General features: G+C 40.9%; 1 long non-coding RNA gene across 2 annotated transcripts in view; it reads left to right on the forward strand.

The window, feature by feature from the left end:
• Window positions 1-6,010: 6,010 nt before the first annotated feature.
• The window catches only part of LOC120094156 (uncharacterized), a 29,296-nt gene continuing 20,824 nt past the window's right edge, over window positions 6,011-14,482 (forward strand). For both annotated transcript variants that reach the window (XR_005488177.2, XR_005488178.2), the window contains exon 1: window positions 6,011-6,092. This is a non-coding gene — a long non-coding RNA (uncharacterized LOC120094156). The remainder of the gene's footprint in view (window positions 6,093-14,482) is intronic.

Consider the following 14,482-nt stretch of genomic DNA (forward strand, 5'->3'; position numbering starts at 1 on the left):
TGGTGGGAATGTGGATTAAATGAACCATTATGGAAAACAGTATGAGGCTATGGGGCTTCTCAAAAAAAAAAAAAAAGGTGGCACCACATGACATGACTCATCAGCCCCACTAATGCCTCATGTGACCTGTTGTCCCCAGCATGGCTGCTGGGAATCTGCAGACCGGCCACACAGAGGCCGTATGTATACCCTTTGATGTCAGCACACAGCAGGCTGAGAACTGCTGTTCTGGGAGGGACTTGTAAACCAGACCTTTAAAGTACTTTCCTTGGGACCCTGAATTTCTGAGCACTTGACATTAGGAATTAACGATTCGAATACACTTTCTCCTCATCTGCTATCAAGGAGGAATTAGTCTAAAATATTTAAGTTAAGAGTAAGTAAATGGCACTAAGAATCCTGATTCACCCCCAATGTGGCATCGAAATTGACTTTTTGATTTGAAACCCAAATCTTGATTGTTGAAAGCCTAAATAATTATGCATGATTATCTATGCACAATGGCAACTATACACAATTTTAAAAATTCTTTCTCTGTTTTGATCAGGGCTCCCCATACCTGCTGTGCACCTGAATACTTCTTGCAGTTTGAAAGACTCCATATTCTTTTTCTCCAAGCTCTGCTCTTATAAACTCTATGCTTTGCTGTTCTAAATTTTCTCCTAAAAAGAAAAAAAATCAGGAAGGAAAGAACCCCTTGATGACAAAGAAGTTAAGACCTAGTTTTGGAGGAAAAAGCTTATTCCTCAGACACGCATGATTGACATCAAAGGTCACTTATCTTGGCACTAAATATTTAAAACACGAAAAAAGTTAATTAAAACAAAACAAATTTCTTGCCTTTACCCAAAGTGTATACCCATCATCTAGTAAATCTTAAAAAGAGCCATGGGCCCTGTAATACATTATTTCGGAAAGGACAAAATAATTAACTTTATTTCCTTTGAGACTTTCATATTAAAAAGGAAACCTTTTTCATTTGAAAAAGTGCAGCCAATTTTAACCTTTTAAATTTTAATCTTTTTTATTCTCTGAAAATATTAGACATTTACACAATGGTTTTTGATCATATTGGACCATTACTATCTCCCTCCAACACGTCCTAGTGTTCTTTACCTATCTTCCTCACAACTTCCTGGACCCCTCTGTTATTGTTGTTAGTAACCCTGTGCATCTAGTATGCTGTCCTATGCACATGAATGTGAGGTCCTCCACCTGGGATGTGGGCAGCCTACGGTCAGCAAATGTAAGAAGTGTTTCTCTCTCTCTCTCTCTTTCTCTCTCTCTCTCTCTCTCAGCAGCTGTCAACTGCCCATAGCTCCTGTGCCAAGAGAGGAGCTTTCAGGTTGGCCTTTACTGTATCCACACTGGAATTACTGCTGCCCCAGTCTTGTGCTGGTAACGACAGCTGTCCTGAGTTGCTGTGTACAATAGTCATGAGCTGCCTAGCAGCTTGGTGCATTTAGCAACTCTCCTTCCCATCCTTCCAACCTCCAGTGTTTACAGTCTCCCAGGCCTCTCCTTCCTTGATGCTTCTTGGGCCTTGGGTGGGGCAGGTGGAAGTCCAACACCATCCAGAGCTGAGCACCGACCATTACTTATACCTGGTACTTTGACCAGTTATGAGTCTACTGTAAACACTTAGGAGTCTTTACCATAGTAGGAAGCTTCCTTGACCAAATTTGAAAGCAATACCAATTTATGGACACAAACATAGTATTTAGAAGGCAAATAGCATAGCCAAAAAATTGCAGTTGTTTTAAGCACTGTAGTTTGATACGTTTTGACCAATATACAAACCCAACTAGCCATCTAGCTGAGGCAGATTTGCATCCCGCTGGAAGGACCACTGTGTATTTAAATGGATTCTCCAAGCCTTCCTTTCCCAAACCAACTTCTCTTCTACAACTTTACAGTCTAGATTGGTATTACTTGCTCCAGAATTTCACAGAAATTGCATCAAGCAGGATGTACTCTTCATTCTGGCTTTCCCCTTCAGCGAAATGGTATCACGTTCACCCATAATTCATTCCTTTTTTTAACTCCTGAAGGTTGCTGTATTTCATAGGACTCTTTTTTATTCATTGGCCCACTTGATAGGCATATGAGCTATTTGCAGCTCAGGGATGTTGTGAACAATATGAAGATTTCTGGTTTCTTTTCTGTTAGTTAGCGTCCCAGAGGGCATTTGGATGGCTGTATGGTAAGTGCCTATTTAACCTCACAGCAAAAGATCAAAGAGTTCTCTAGTGCTATACCATGTCAGAGTCTAATCAGCAGACTATGAAAGTTCCAGCTGTCCACATTGCTCGTGCTACCAATGTTGCTTGCCATGTGCTGTGATTAATTTCCAAGTAAAATTCAGTTCTTGAAATATCTGCTACAGGAATTATTTGTCTGTCTGCCTCTCTCTGTCTCTCTCTGTCTCTGTCTCTCTCTGTCTCTCTGTCTCTCTGTCTCTGTCTCTCTCTGTCTCTGTCTCTGTCTCTGTCTCCCTCTGTCTCTCTATCTCTCTGTCTCTGTCTCTGTCTCTCTCTCTCTCCCCCTGTGTGTGCATATGTACATGTGTGTACAAGAATGTTCATATGTGACACTTTTGAGGTGTGATCTTGCCATAGTCCAGGCTGTCTCAATTTTTTCATCTTCCCACCTCAGCCTTCCACCACAAGAGAAATTGAGACATGATAGGATGAAGGGATTCTTTAAAAAGATTTGTCTGTCCCACCTGTGTGTGTGTGTGTGTGTGTGTGTGTGTGTGTGTGTGTGTGTGTGCGTGTGTGCGTGTGTGCATGCATGCGCCCGCACGTATGTGATCCATTTCCCCTGCGTTAGATATTGCCAACTGCCCCAGGTTTTATTACAGTCATTTATAAGTCCCTAAATTTCTGCGTTCTTACTTTTCTCCATGTACCAATTCACCCCTCTCATTCTCATCCTCAACTGCTTCAAATAATGAGTCTTTATTACTTACACTAAGAACCAAACCAAAGCCAAAGCCCAAATGTTTCTGATACAATAGACACGGTACCCTGTAGAGTTCTATAGTGCTACCCGAGTCTCCTAACACACCGTGTGGCTCCTGACACTGCCTTTAATAAGTAGGAATAATTCTTTAGTGTTCTTAGGCGTCGCAATGCTAGGAGTCAATCTGGTCTTAAACCTGAGAAACAGACGGAAGTTGGCGAACTGGATAGAGGAAACCCATGATACAGCCCATGTACAGAACTGGGTGTGGAAACCCAGCAATTCCGACCTCCACTAAGACTTTCTCAACTGGTCATCTGAGATCTGGGAGTGCTTCTTCCTCTGATAACAAAGTATTATATTTTACAGACTACCCACCTTTACTGCTTGCAAGGAATTATGTTCTCACTCTTGATAATCCTTCCATCAATTGGTTTTCAGGTGTGTCTCTAGGTCCCAAGGTGCTACGGCACTAACTTAGAACACATATTTATTTTCTTAGTAATGTGATGCCAGTTTCAGTCAGCTGGCTCATTGATTAATCACTGCCTTAAGCATCTATCTTGTTTTTCTTAGTCAGGAGAATAGTTCAAAGGCGTTTCACATTTGAAAGGTGGGGCTTTTTCTGTGCATCAGCTAATAAGAGGTCAGGGTTTACAAGCACTTTTGGTAAGTGCAAGGTTGTTGGCACCACGCTTAGAGTTATAAATTTGATCATAAACCCTGACATTGCATGTTCTGGCAACCAGTGGTGCACTGAGCAGGAAGTGTAAGATCCATGTGGCACGTTCGCACTGTGTATTTGTGAAAGTGAATTTAAAATAAATCAAGATGAAATTACAGATAACATTTTCTGACACTGTTATGTCCTAAATAGAGTCATACAGTGGGTTTATTTAACGCTGAGAAAACTGGAGTTTAATGAAAACAATATCACATGCCATAGAGTAGGTTTAGATTCACGGTGAACCTGGAAAGTGGAAAACACATGAACCTCTTTTGTCTTCTGATGCTACACAGGCTCGATCTCTTCTTGTAGGCAAACATTCCATTTGAGAGTGGTTTGTTTGCTAGAACTGGATGAACTTATAGGGAGGCCCTATTATATGCCATGCTCAGATCATTCATGAGGGGACTATCCTGGTGTTCCCAGTCTGTGGGAACGGCAGTGTTTAGTGACATGTGTCCAGCATCTCAGTATTGTACATGGCATTTTCACTGCTTTATAAACCCCTTTCCTTGGCCCATTCAACCCTCTCTCCTCTCACCTCTGACAGCCCTTGTCTTCTTAGTTTTGCCTTTTCTCACTATGTATTATTGTTGACATGATGTCATACTTTTGACATGATATAGTACACAGGCTTCCAGGTTGCCTTCTTTTATTTAACCACATTCATTTAAAGTCTTTCCATGTCTCTTTGTGCCTTGACAGATCTTGTCTTACTGTTGAATGATATTCCATTTCACGGATGTACCATAGTTTATCTAGGGAATATTTTTTAAATGATACTCTTTGGAGATGGTTAGGAAATGACTGCAGAAGCCGCTCAAAGTAGAAGTAGGAAATAAAAGACCTAAGATACGTTGTGTGTGGAGTGGAAAGATTGGCTCGTTTCATAGCAATACAATAAGAAGTGAACAATGAATGCTTGTTGAACTAAACAGAATGGATTGCTTTCTGGAATTAGACTTTCATGCAGACAGACAGTAAAAGATGTGTTGACACAATAAGCCATGCAATTATTATGTCATCTCTCTCAGGACAGATGCTTTTGAGTGACCATTCTCAGGACTTCCTCTTAGATTATTAAATTGGATAGCCATCACTTTATGACTATATAAATACTTGGAAAGTGGCCACTTTTTATTATGCAGTGAATGACAAACTTAAGTTCTAAGAAGCACTCAGAGATCAGTATAACTTTTTCAGATATTTTTTTCTGATTTGGTAATTTAAAATATTAAGCATTAGCTTGGCAGTTTTTTGTTCTTACCCCTCATCTCTCTGCTGGTGAACATACCCAGCCTCCCCGAATGGTTTCAGAAGTTCAAAGCCCCTCAGGCAGGTAAGACATGGACAGTCTTTCACCGTGAAGCACTGAGGATGGATACGGTTTTAATGGTCAGCTCTACTTGTCCAGAGGTGAGACGACCTGCCCTTTGGAGGTGGTCACTACAAATGTAGTGAAAATTTTTCATTGTTTTATTTGAGGCCCAAGGATTTGGGTTTTCTCTGATCTCAAAAAGAATTCTGACAAAGTAGTGAATGTTTCTCACTTTCCATGACTGAGCAACTTGTTTTCACCATCTTGACACATTACATAAAATGTTTGGGGACAATAATGGCCCAGACTAGCACTGTTAGCTATCTGTCATTAAATAATGAATGTATCATTGCAAATGATACTCACTGAGTAACTAGGATGCTCCCAATAACGCTCCTGAGTCTGGAGAATGCAATGGGGAAGCAGACAGGGGAGCTGTGTCTAGTGGAGGAAGACTGAGAGGTCATAAACACATTAGACAGTTTATGGGTGGTGATGAGGAGGAAGGATCCATAACTGCTGGAAAACAGAGCCCTGGGCGCTGCCGTGCAGTGGCTCTGCTCTACATGGTGGCTATGGAAAGACGTTACAGCATTGGATAGAAAAAAAAAGACAAGTTTTCATGAAAACTTTTCGAGGAGATGTGGGGTACCACGGAGTGTACCCACCCCTTATACTGCCCGTTAGGGATACTTCCTGCTCAGTAACCAAGGTGAATTTTGAAGCAATATGTGTTACCATGTTCACAATGGCCTTGCCACCCCATCTATTTATCTTCAGATGACAAAGTATTGATGACATACAGTGTGGTGTTTCACGGGTATATTCACTGTGAAATGATTCCAACAGCCAAGCTAATTACCATGTCTATCAACCCACGTGATTATTAGTTTTGGAGAATGAGAGCACTTCAGATCAATTCTTTTTTCTGTACTGTTTAATACATTGTTATTAGCTGTTATCACCAGGCTGAGCTTCTAGAACTTAAGCATTGTGACACTTAGATCAGTGGCTTATTTTCAAGTCCCCAGTAGCCACTATTTCACCCTCTGCTTTGTAAGCTAAACTTGGACTGCAGCACATGTAAGTGAGATCAGGTAGCATTTGGCTGTGTGCGCTGAACGCACTCACTTAGCTGCCTCCCTGGTTCCTCTGTTGCTTCGGCTGGCGTGATTGGCATCTTTTGAAAGGCTGAATGTAATTCCATCCTTTCATCTATTCATTGGCTAAGCCACAGTGTAATTTATTTCATATCTTGCTGCTGATGAATGGTGTTTCCACAAACACCGGCATGCAAGTGTTTCTCTGCCGGATTGATTGCATCTCCTGTGGATCCTACCCAGTGTGTGTGGGGGAGGCGCTGGATTATGTAATAACAGGTCTCTGTATAATTTGTGGGTAAATGTCCTACTGGTTTCTTACAGTGCTGCACAATATATGTTCTCACAAACAACAAAGACTCCATTTTCTTCATTCTTACCACCATCCTTTACATCTTTTGCTTATTGCTACAGTAGTTCTCCTAACAGATAAGGTAGCGTCGCCCATCTCAGTGTGGTTCTGGTAATGATCTCAGATCATTAGTAGCATGAGGGTTTGCTTTCCTTTCATATAGCTGTCTTCCACTTGTATAATTTATTCTTTGAAGAAGCGTCCTTGAAGATTTTTTGTCTGTTTTTAAGTCAGGCTTTCTTGTTACTACTAACCTATAGGGATTCTTTAAATTGTTGGTACATCGCTCTTCTCTAGGTTGCTACCTTGCTCCATTATTTCATTTTTTTTTTCATATAAAGGAGTTTAGTCTGATAGAGTTTATTCACCCATTTTTGCTTTTTTTTTACCTGGGCTTTGAGAGGGGTCATGTCACTGGTCTATAACCCTGGTTATAGGGATTTTTTCTCCATTTATTATTTTTGTTCTTTGCTAACAGGTCTTTAATTCGTGTGGAATTGATTTTTGTGTATGTATAAAAGTTCAATTTCACCTCATGCATAGGTATTTAGTTTTCCTAAATCCATTTTAAAAAAAGATATGTGTATTTTTATCTTCTGTTTATGACTGCCTTCATGCTTGCACAATATGCATTCAGGCAGGAAGAGGGCACTGGATCCACTGGAACTGAAGTTTCAGAGGGTTGTGAGCTGCTATGTGGGTTCTGGGAACCAAATCTGAGCCTTCTGTAGGAGCAGTCAGTGCTCTTAGCTGCTGAGCCATCTCTCCAGCCCCCAGAAACCATGTCTTAAGGACCATGATCTCCTGGTTACATGCTCTTAGCCCTGCTTCTGAGTATCAGTGGAATGTAATGTGTGTGTTAATTACTGGATCACAGCTCCAGGTCATGTCTCTGTTCTCTGCAAGAATTGCATTGCTTTGATTACCATAATCCATAATATACATACAGGGAGTTAGTATTCTGCCTTCTGAGTTCTTTTTCAATAGAGCTTTGATCACAAGTGGTCTTTTTATACCTTTGCATGAATGTTAGAATTTCTTTTTATATTTCTGTAAAAAAATCCATTGTGGGAAGGGGATTGATTGTGGGAGTTGAATTGATTTTGTAGGTCATTTTGTGTAATAAGAATATTTTTAACAGTCCTTCTTTGAATTCATATATATATTTCTGTTTTATCTGGTTTATTCCATCAGTATTTTATAGATTTCAACATATAGATCTTTCACAAATTCTTAAATTTATTCTTCAGCATTTTACCTTTTGTAAATGGGACTTGATTTCTCTTTTATTTTTAAAATTAATCAACAAATTAATTCTTCTTTCATGTATTACATCTCAACTGCATTTTCCCCTCCCTCCTTTCCTCCCAGTCTCTGCCCCTCCTACCACTTCCTCTTTCTTCCAGGTCCATGCCTTCTCTGTCTCTCTTTAGAAAAGAGCAGGCCTCGCAAGAACATCAACCAAACATGGCCTAACAAGTTACAGTAAGACTAGACACAGACCCTCATAACAAGGCTGGATGAGGCAACTCAGTAGGAGGAAAAGGGTCCCAAGAGCAGGCAAAAGAGCCAGAGACACAGCTCAATTCCACTTTTAGAACTCCCATAAGACTAAGATACACAACCATAACATACATGCATAGGACCTAGGTCAGACCCATATAGGGTCTGTGATTGTTAGTTCAGTTTATGAGCCCTGGTTAGTTAGTTCTGTGTGCCATGTTTTTGTTCATTTTTAGTGAATACAACTGCCACTGGTCTTTGTAGTTTGAGCTTGCATTATGAAACTTAACTGATTCTGCTTTTGAGTTCTGATGTTTTTTTTGGGGGGGGTTCTTTAAGATTCTATATCTAAAATTTTTGTCACATTACAATAAAGACAATACTGTTTCTCTTCAAATTTGAACATCTTATTTGTTGTCCTGGTTAAGGTTTTAGCACTATTTTGATCAGAAATGGAAAGAGTGGAAATTCTTATCTTATTCCTGATCTAAGAGTAAGCACTTTTAGCTTTTTATCATTGAATTTGCTATCTGTGGACTTGTCCTATATAATTTTTTATTATGCAGAACTATACTACTTTTTTTGTCTGATTTATTGAAGGGATTTTATTACAAAAAGACTTAATTCTTGTGTAAGAATAGATCAACAATAGTCCTGACATATTTAGCAATAAAGAAACATAGAAAATGGGACTCTTCCTTAGCTCCCTACAGAAGAAAAATGTAGTCTGAAATCCATAATCCCAGGGGAATTAGAGTTAATTTGAAAAGCCATGAAAACTTCACACAAACACAGAATCTAACTTAGTGAACAGGCATTCGTGCGGCATGCTGAGAAAACAGGTGTTTTTCTTCAGAGGAACAGAAATAGAGAGCACGGAAGGCAGGCTGCTAAAGTAGGATACTAAGCTCTAGCAACTTCAATAAATGAGCAGGACACAGAATGTGAGGAAGAAAGATAAGACTGCCAGAAACTTCAATAAAAACCAACCCACCAACCAACCAAACAATCAAACAACCAACTAACTACCCAACCAACCAACCAAACAAACAAACAACTAACCAACCAACCAACCAACCAACCAACCAACCAACCAACCAACCAACTAACCAACTAACCAACCAACCAACTAACCAACCAACCAACCAACCAACCAACCAACCAACCAGAATCCAAAACTGTAGTTAAGTCACTGTGACTTTTAGCAACTGGTGACTATGAAGCATGGTGTTTTTCATTGAACTAAGTGTTGGATTATTATTCAAGTGTCAGAGGCCATAGCATTAGGATCTCAGAGAAGGAGGAATGCATATAGCACACCCAGGGTTCTGGCACACAATGCTACTTATAATGTTACCATGGTGAGGTTCACTGGTGATGGACACATGGAATGAACTTGTAAAGGAGTCACAGATGCTTCTGTTGTTTGAACTGCTACTAGCCTTGGACACAAAAAGGTAAAGCCAGAGCAGGGTAAATGGGCAGGAGGGTGATGGGAAGGGGCTCTTTCATCCATAGCTTCCAATAGAAAGTCAGGAGAGAAGGCTTGGGATTGTTGCAAGGAGGAATAGAGGTTGAAGCCTGAGGTCTCTGCGATGGTTGGTGTGAGGAACTGAGAATGCTGCTGTATCTATAAAGGGAGGCAGAGGGGAAAGCAGGTGGGAGGTGACACAGATGAGTTACCTCTTATCCCTTAAAGCAGAAAGCTAAAATAACTGCTAAACGTGTTACCACATGGAATAGCAATTGCCACTATTTAGAGGTTTGTGGATGACTTTTGCCCATAACCGTCTCCTCAAGGGAGAAAGACCACAGATGAGGCCAGATGACCGGATGACTGATGTTTGCCATTATAAGCCTATGATGCCAAATAATTTATGTATTATATGTAAATTTTACATCTGGAAGAAGTTGTTGAACCGTATTTCCTCCCAGTCTACAAAGAGGAGTATGAATACCCCATCAGGGCATAGACATCTCTTCTGTACCATGATTCATATTCTTAACTAATTTAGTTTTCGAAAGTTAGAGGGGAAACCCTTATGAATTAAGGTATAAAGGAAAAGTCCACCCAGTTCTTTAGGTTACTTTTCAAACTATTTTTATTGTTGCTGTAACTATTAAAAACAAAGAATTCACCGTCATAATCATCTTGGATGTAAAATTCTATTGCACTCAGTACACTCACAATAGCACTAATTAGCTTCTTTCCGCTCTTTGTGCGAGTCCAAAGAAACACACTGTACCTATTAAACAACTCCCCACTCCCCGTCTAAACAGCCACTGACACCTTCCTTCCCTCGTTTTACCCACTCTGAATTTACCTAGTTAGCTCAGCCACATGATTCGTAATGCCCTCTCATGGCTTGCTTCTTATGTCTTAATGGCATCTTGCAGCAAGTTTCTGTAGCTCTTTAGGCCAGCTACAGGACTTCAAAGGGTGAGAAATGAGACTTGCAGTACTTATTCCGTATAAAACCTTGGCGGTATGAGAAAAGATTCAGTCTACAAGGAGCAGTGGTGGCTGGATAGTCTAGGTCTCAGGGCTGTTTTGTCAAAACATTCTCAGTGCAGCAAGAAAACACATTTTGTTAGAGAAGAAAGTTGTATAGAATCTGACGTTTTCCATAATTTGCTAATGTAAAATCCCCAACATGGATAAGGTATTGGGAAGCACACTTCGAAATAGAGCCCAGGTAACCTGGTTATTTACTTTTTCATTATCCAAGTTGATAATGTTATACGTGCGGATGCCGCATGTATAATTAAACAGATTATCAAAATCTTACTGTATACCATACTGTCTAGCAGAGGTGAAGCCATTTTGGTTTGGCCAGTAAAATTCCTGTCTTTTGGTCTATATGCTGGCCATTTTCTTCATGGTCTGTCCTTCCTTGCAGAATATTTAGCGTCTCCATATGTTTGTGAAGGAATGCCTGTGCATGTGGTAATATGAATTATAACATCCATAAAGAGACTAAGCATCTCCTTTTATTTGCATTGATTTTCCATTGCCAGCTAAAATTAGTTTCAAGGGTATAGAAATGGGTGGGCAAACTTGGGGCAGGGTAGATAGCAGGCAGATTATTTTCCATGCTGTCCTAAAGAGCTGTGACTCTTGACAGATAGCCTAGGATGTAGTCATGCAAGGATTGCTAAAACCTCAGCATGTCATTAAAAGCAAACTGCGGCTGGAGATAATAGCTCGACTGCTTAGCATACCCCAAAGCATAGCAAACACCAATATATTTACAAGAATGCCCCAGGGGAGCTCAAGTGCAAAGCTTCTCAAACTGATTTACCTTCTATAAAGCACACTGCAGGGAGAACCATAGAGTTCTCAGAGGTGACCGTTCCTATGTGAAAACAGATTATCATGTAGATGTTGATGTGATTTATGTAGGCAGACTTCTGGTTTCACAAGCTAAAAACATGAAGTATAATTTGGGGGGCGGGAGAAGCTTTATTCAAAGAGAATTTAAAACCACTTTATCGAATCTTTGAGAATTTCATAAATAGATCTTGATCCTACTCATCCCCAACTCCTTTCTTTAACTCATTCCGGATCTGTCTCCAACTCTCTATCTTCTATAGATTTCATGTTCTCTCTGTCTCTCTCTGTCTCTCTCTGTCTGTCTCTGTCTCTGTCTCTGTCTCTGTCTCTGTCTCTCTCTCTCTTTGAGAGCTAAAGAAAATAGAAGCTGTTAACTGTCCCTTAGTTAGGGGCTGGGCCTCATAAACACATTGTTACATCAAAGAGAATCTTTAAGAGAAAAGTGCTGTCCAGACGCTGTTGAAGTGTCACCGACAGTGACACCATACAAAGAATTTTGCTGTTGAGCTATTTTAAAGAAGAAAACGCCCATTAATGTCAATATCAGTGGAAAGATGGGAACAAAAGTATCAGTGGACCTTTTGACGTGTGGGGAAAGAGACATCTGAATTGTACTGGCCAGTTTGGATTTGGAAAGACGAGGTGGTAGAAATAGGAAGTAGGGGCTGAGGGCTGTGGAGGCCCCATAACACAAACACACTCAGAACAGCTTGACTGCAGCATACCGTGTAGGACAGGGTTCTCAAGGGCATCTTCTAGAAAAGTTCATACCAAGTAGAATCCACCAGTTAAGACAGAAGGGTGAGCAAGACATTATCAGTTAAGAAAGGATTCAGTGTAGTATAGCTTGGGTCCAGAAGAAGCTATGTAAATTGCTGGAAGGAAGAAAAGAGTCATCAGTGTTCCTAACAACCCGTGACTCCTCACACTACCATAATGTCCTGCCTGACAAGACATGCTGACAGGTGGAGCAGTGGCAAGACTATTATGGGGGTAACCAGCTGCTTCCTGCTTTGAGATCGGGTCTTGAGGAAGGAGCTCATGTCTTACACTGTAAAACTGACTGAGAACTGTGGCAAGACTATTATGGGGGTAACCAGCTGCTTCCTGCTTTGAGATCGGGTCTTGAAGAAGGAGCTCATGTTTTACACTGTAAAACTGACTGAGAACTGTGGCAAGACTATTATGGGGGTAACCAGCTGCTTCCTGCTTTGAGATCGGGTCTTGAAGAAGGAGCTCATGTCTTACACTGTAAATCTGACTGAGAACTGTGGCTGGCAAGGTCATAGGCCGCAGACAAGATATTGTTGTTTTCGGTACTGGCTGTATCAAACTGCCTTCTAAATAATTAAGCATACACCCTTCATCAATGCTACTCTTAGCCTTCATCAGAGAAGCCTAATTATTGTACAGCTTCTGTTTAATCCACGGATGTACAACTTGTCAAAGAGGAGAGAATAAATGATGGTGGGGTGACCAATCCTAAGCAGGACAGTTACGTCATCTACTTCCAAGGCCCGGCGGACATGTCAAAGAAGGGGTAGAAAAGTTGGGAAGCCTTGCTTTGAAACACTGTCTTCTGGACATGCCAAAGTAGGCATATTCATGAACTCATTATTACCTGCACAAGATTGGGCTCCCAAGTGCCCAATCATCAAGTGTAGGGGAGGGACTTACGAAGTCCTGCCTCTCACTAAGGGACAGTGTGCAGTTACTAGTTTGGGGGCAAGTTAATAGATTTATTCTTCAGGGATGTAACCACTGGTAAGTTGTTTATGTATATAACACCTGTGACATCTCATGCAAGCAGCCACAATTAAACTTCCTGCATAAAAGAATAAAAGGATAGCAAAGAAAAAAGAGGCTTCTAGGGATAAAGAAAGGGTCCAGAGGTGAGGAGAGGATAATGAGAAGTAAAAGTGACCAGAAAAATTGAGTGTATACATCATTAAAATGTCAAAAGGTAACTTTTAAATTAATGAATCCTCTAGTAGCACATAGTATTAACTAATTTTGGTAATGAGTTAAGAGAAGAAAAAAAGCACAGGTACCACTTAAAGATGCTTTAAATTTGAGGAAAACCCAGGAGAGAAAGTATTCTGTGCATCCTTCACTTGTCTAAGCCAATCATGCTTTCCTGCTGCTTTCCCCACCAGTAACGCCACTCATGTGGTTCTCCTAGCTCATCTCTACCTGCTCGACATAGTGGTTCCTGCTGCTCTCCCTCCTCTGATGCAGTAACTGTTTACAAAGTCTCTGGTTTGTAGTTGGTAGGATGTAAATGAGGAAAAGCTGCTATTGCCAGTGTCCGTCCTCTCTCCCAGTGCACTCCTTAGTGCTCACTGGAGAAAAGTAAAAAGGAGGCAGACAATATAAATTTGACTCCATGTGTTGCTAGTCTCTGAGGACATGTGAGGTCAACCCGAGGGAATACTATGCATTCCTTCATAGAACTGGAGCCCACTCCAAGCAGCAGGAGTGACAGAAATTCATTAACTCCTCCAATCAGAAATAAAGGCTTTGAGATTATTTTTGTTTTGTTTTGTTGTTCTTACTTCCACCTACAAGAATTGGGATCTAGTTCAGCCACTGCATGCATGTACATGGTATCCTAGTAGGCTTGGGAGAGACGAGGGGAGCTCAGATACCTCCTGCTTGTGTCCTTTCTACTCTCATTTCCCATAATCCCTTTATCATGGAACAGCAAGTACCATATTTAATAAATATTGGAATCTAGACTTGTTCTCCAGCTTCATGGTAGGCACACTGGTCCTAGCCACTACTGCTTCATGCCTGGGCAACTCCAGCATTATGACCCATGTCATTTGTACGCATGTGCCCTCGAGCCCTACAATTTCTTCTCAGGATCATTGGGTAAGCCCTCTAACAGCCCTCATCTGACTCAGAAAGAGACCTAACGTGGCTAACCAATGTACACTCTGTGACCCTGAAACTCTTGGGCCTCCTATTCTTCTTTCCCACCTTGATGCTTCTCCAGCCACATTGCCCAATTGTCAGGTTATTGGGAAGACTTACTGTGTTATGTTCTTTTACCTTTACTCCCCCTGTTCCTCTTTCTGGAATGCTCTTTCCCCACATGGCCACATGACTTTTTTTCCTCACTTCTTTGTGTCATTGCTTCTCAGAAATCCTTTCCTGGGCATCCTATTTGAAACCTATTCCC

Source organism: Rattus norvegicus, chromosome 8, assembly GCF_036323735.1.
Source record: "Rattus norvegicus strain BN/NHsdMcwi chromosome 8, GRCr8, whole genome shotgun sequence".
Taxonomy (NCBI): domain Eukaryota; kingdom Metazoa; phylum Chordata; class Mammalia; order Rodentia; family Muridae; genus Rattus; species Rattus norvegicus.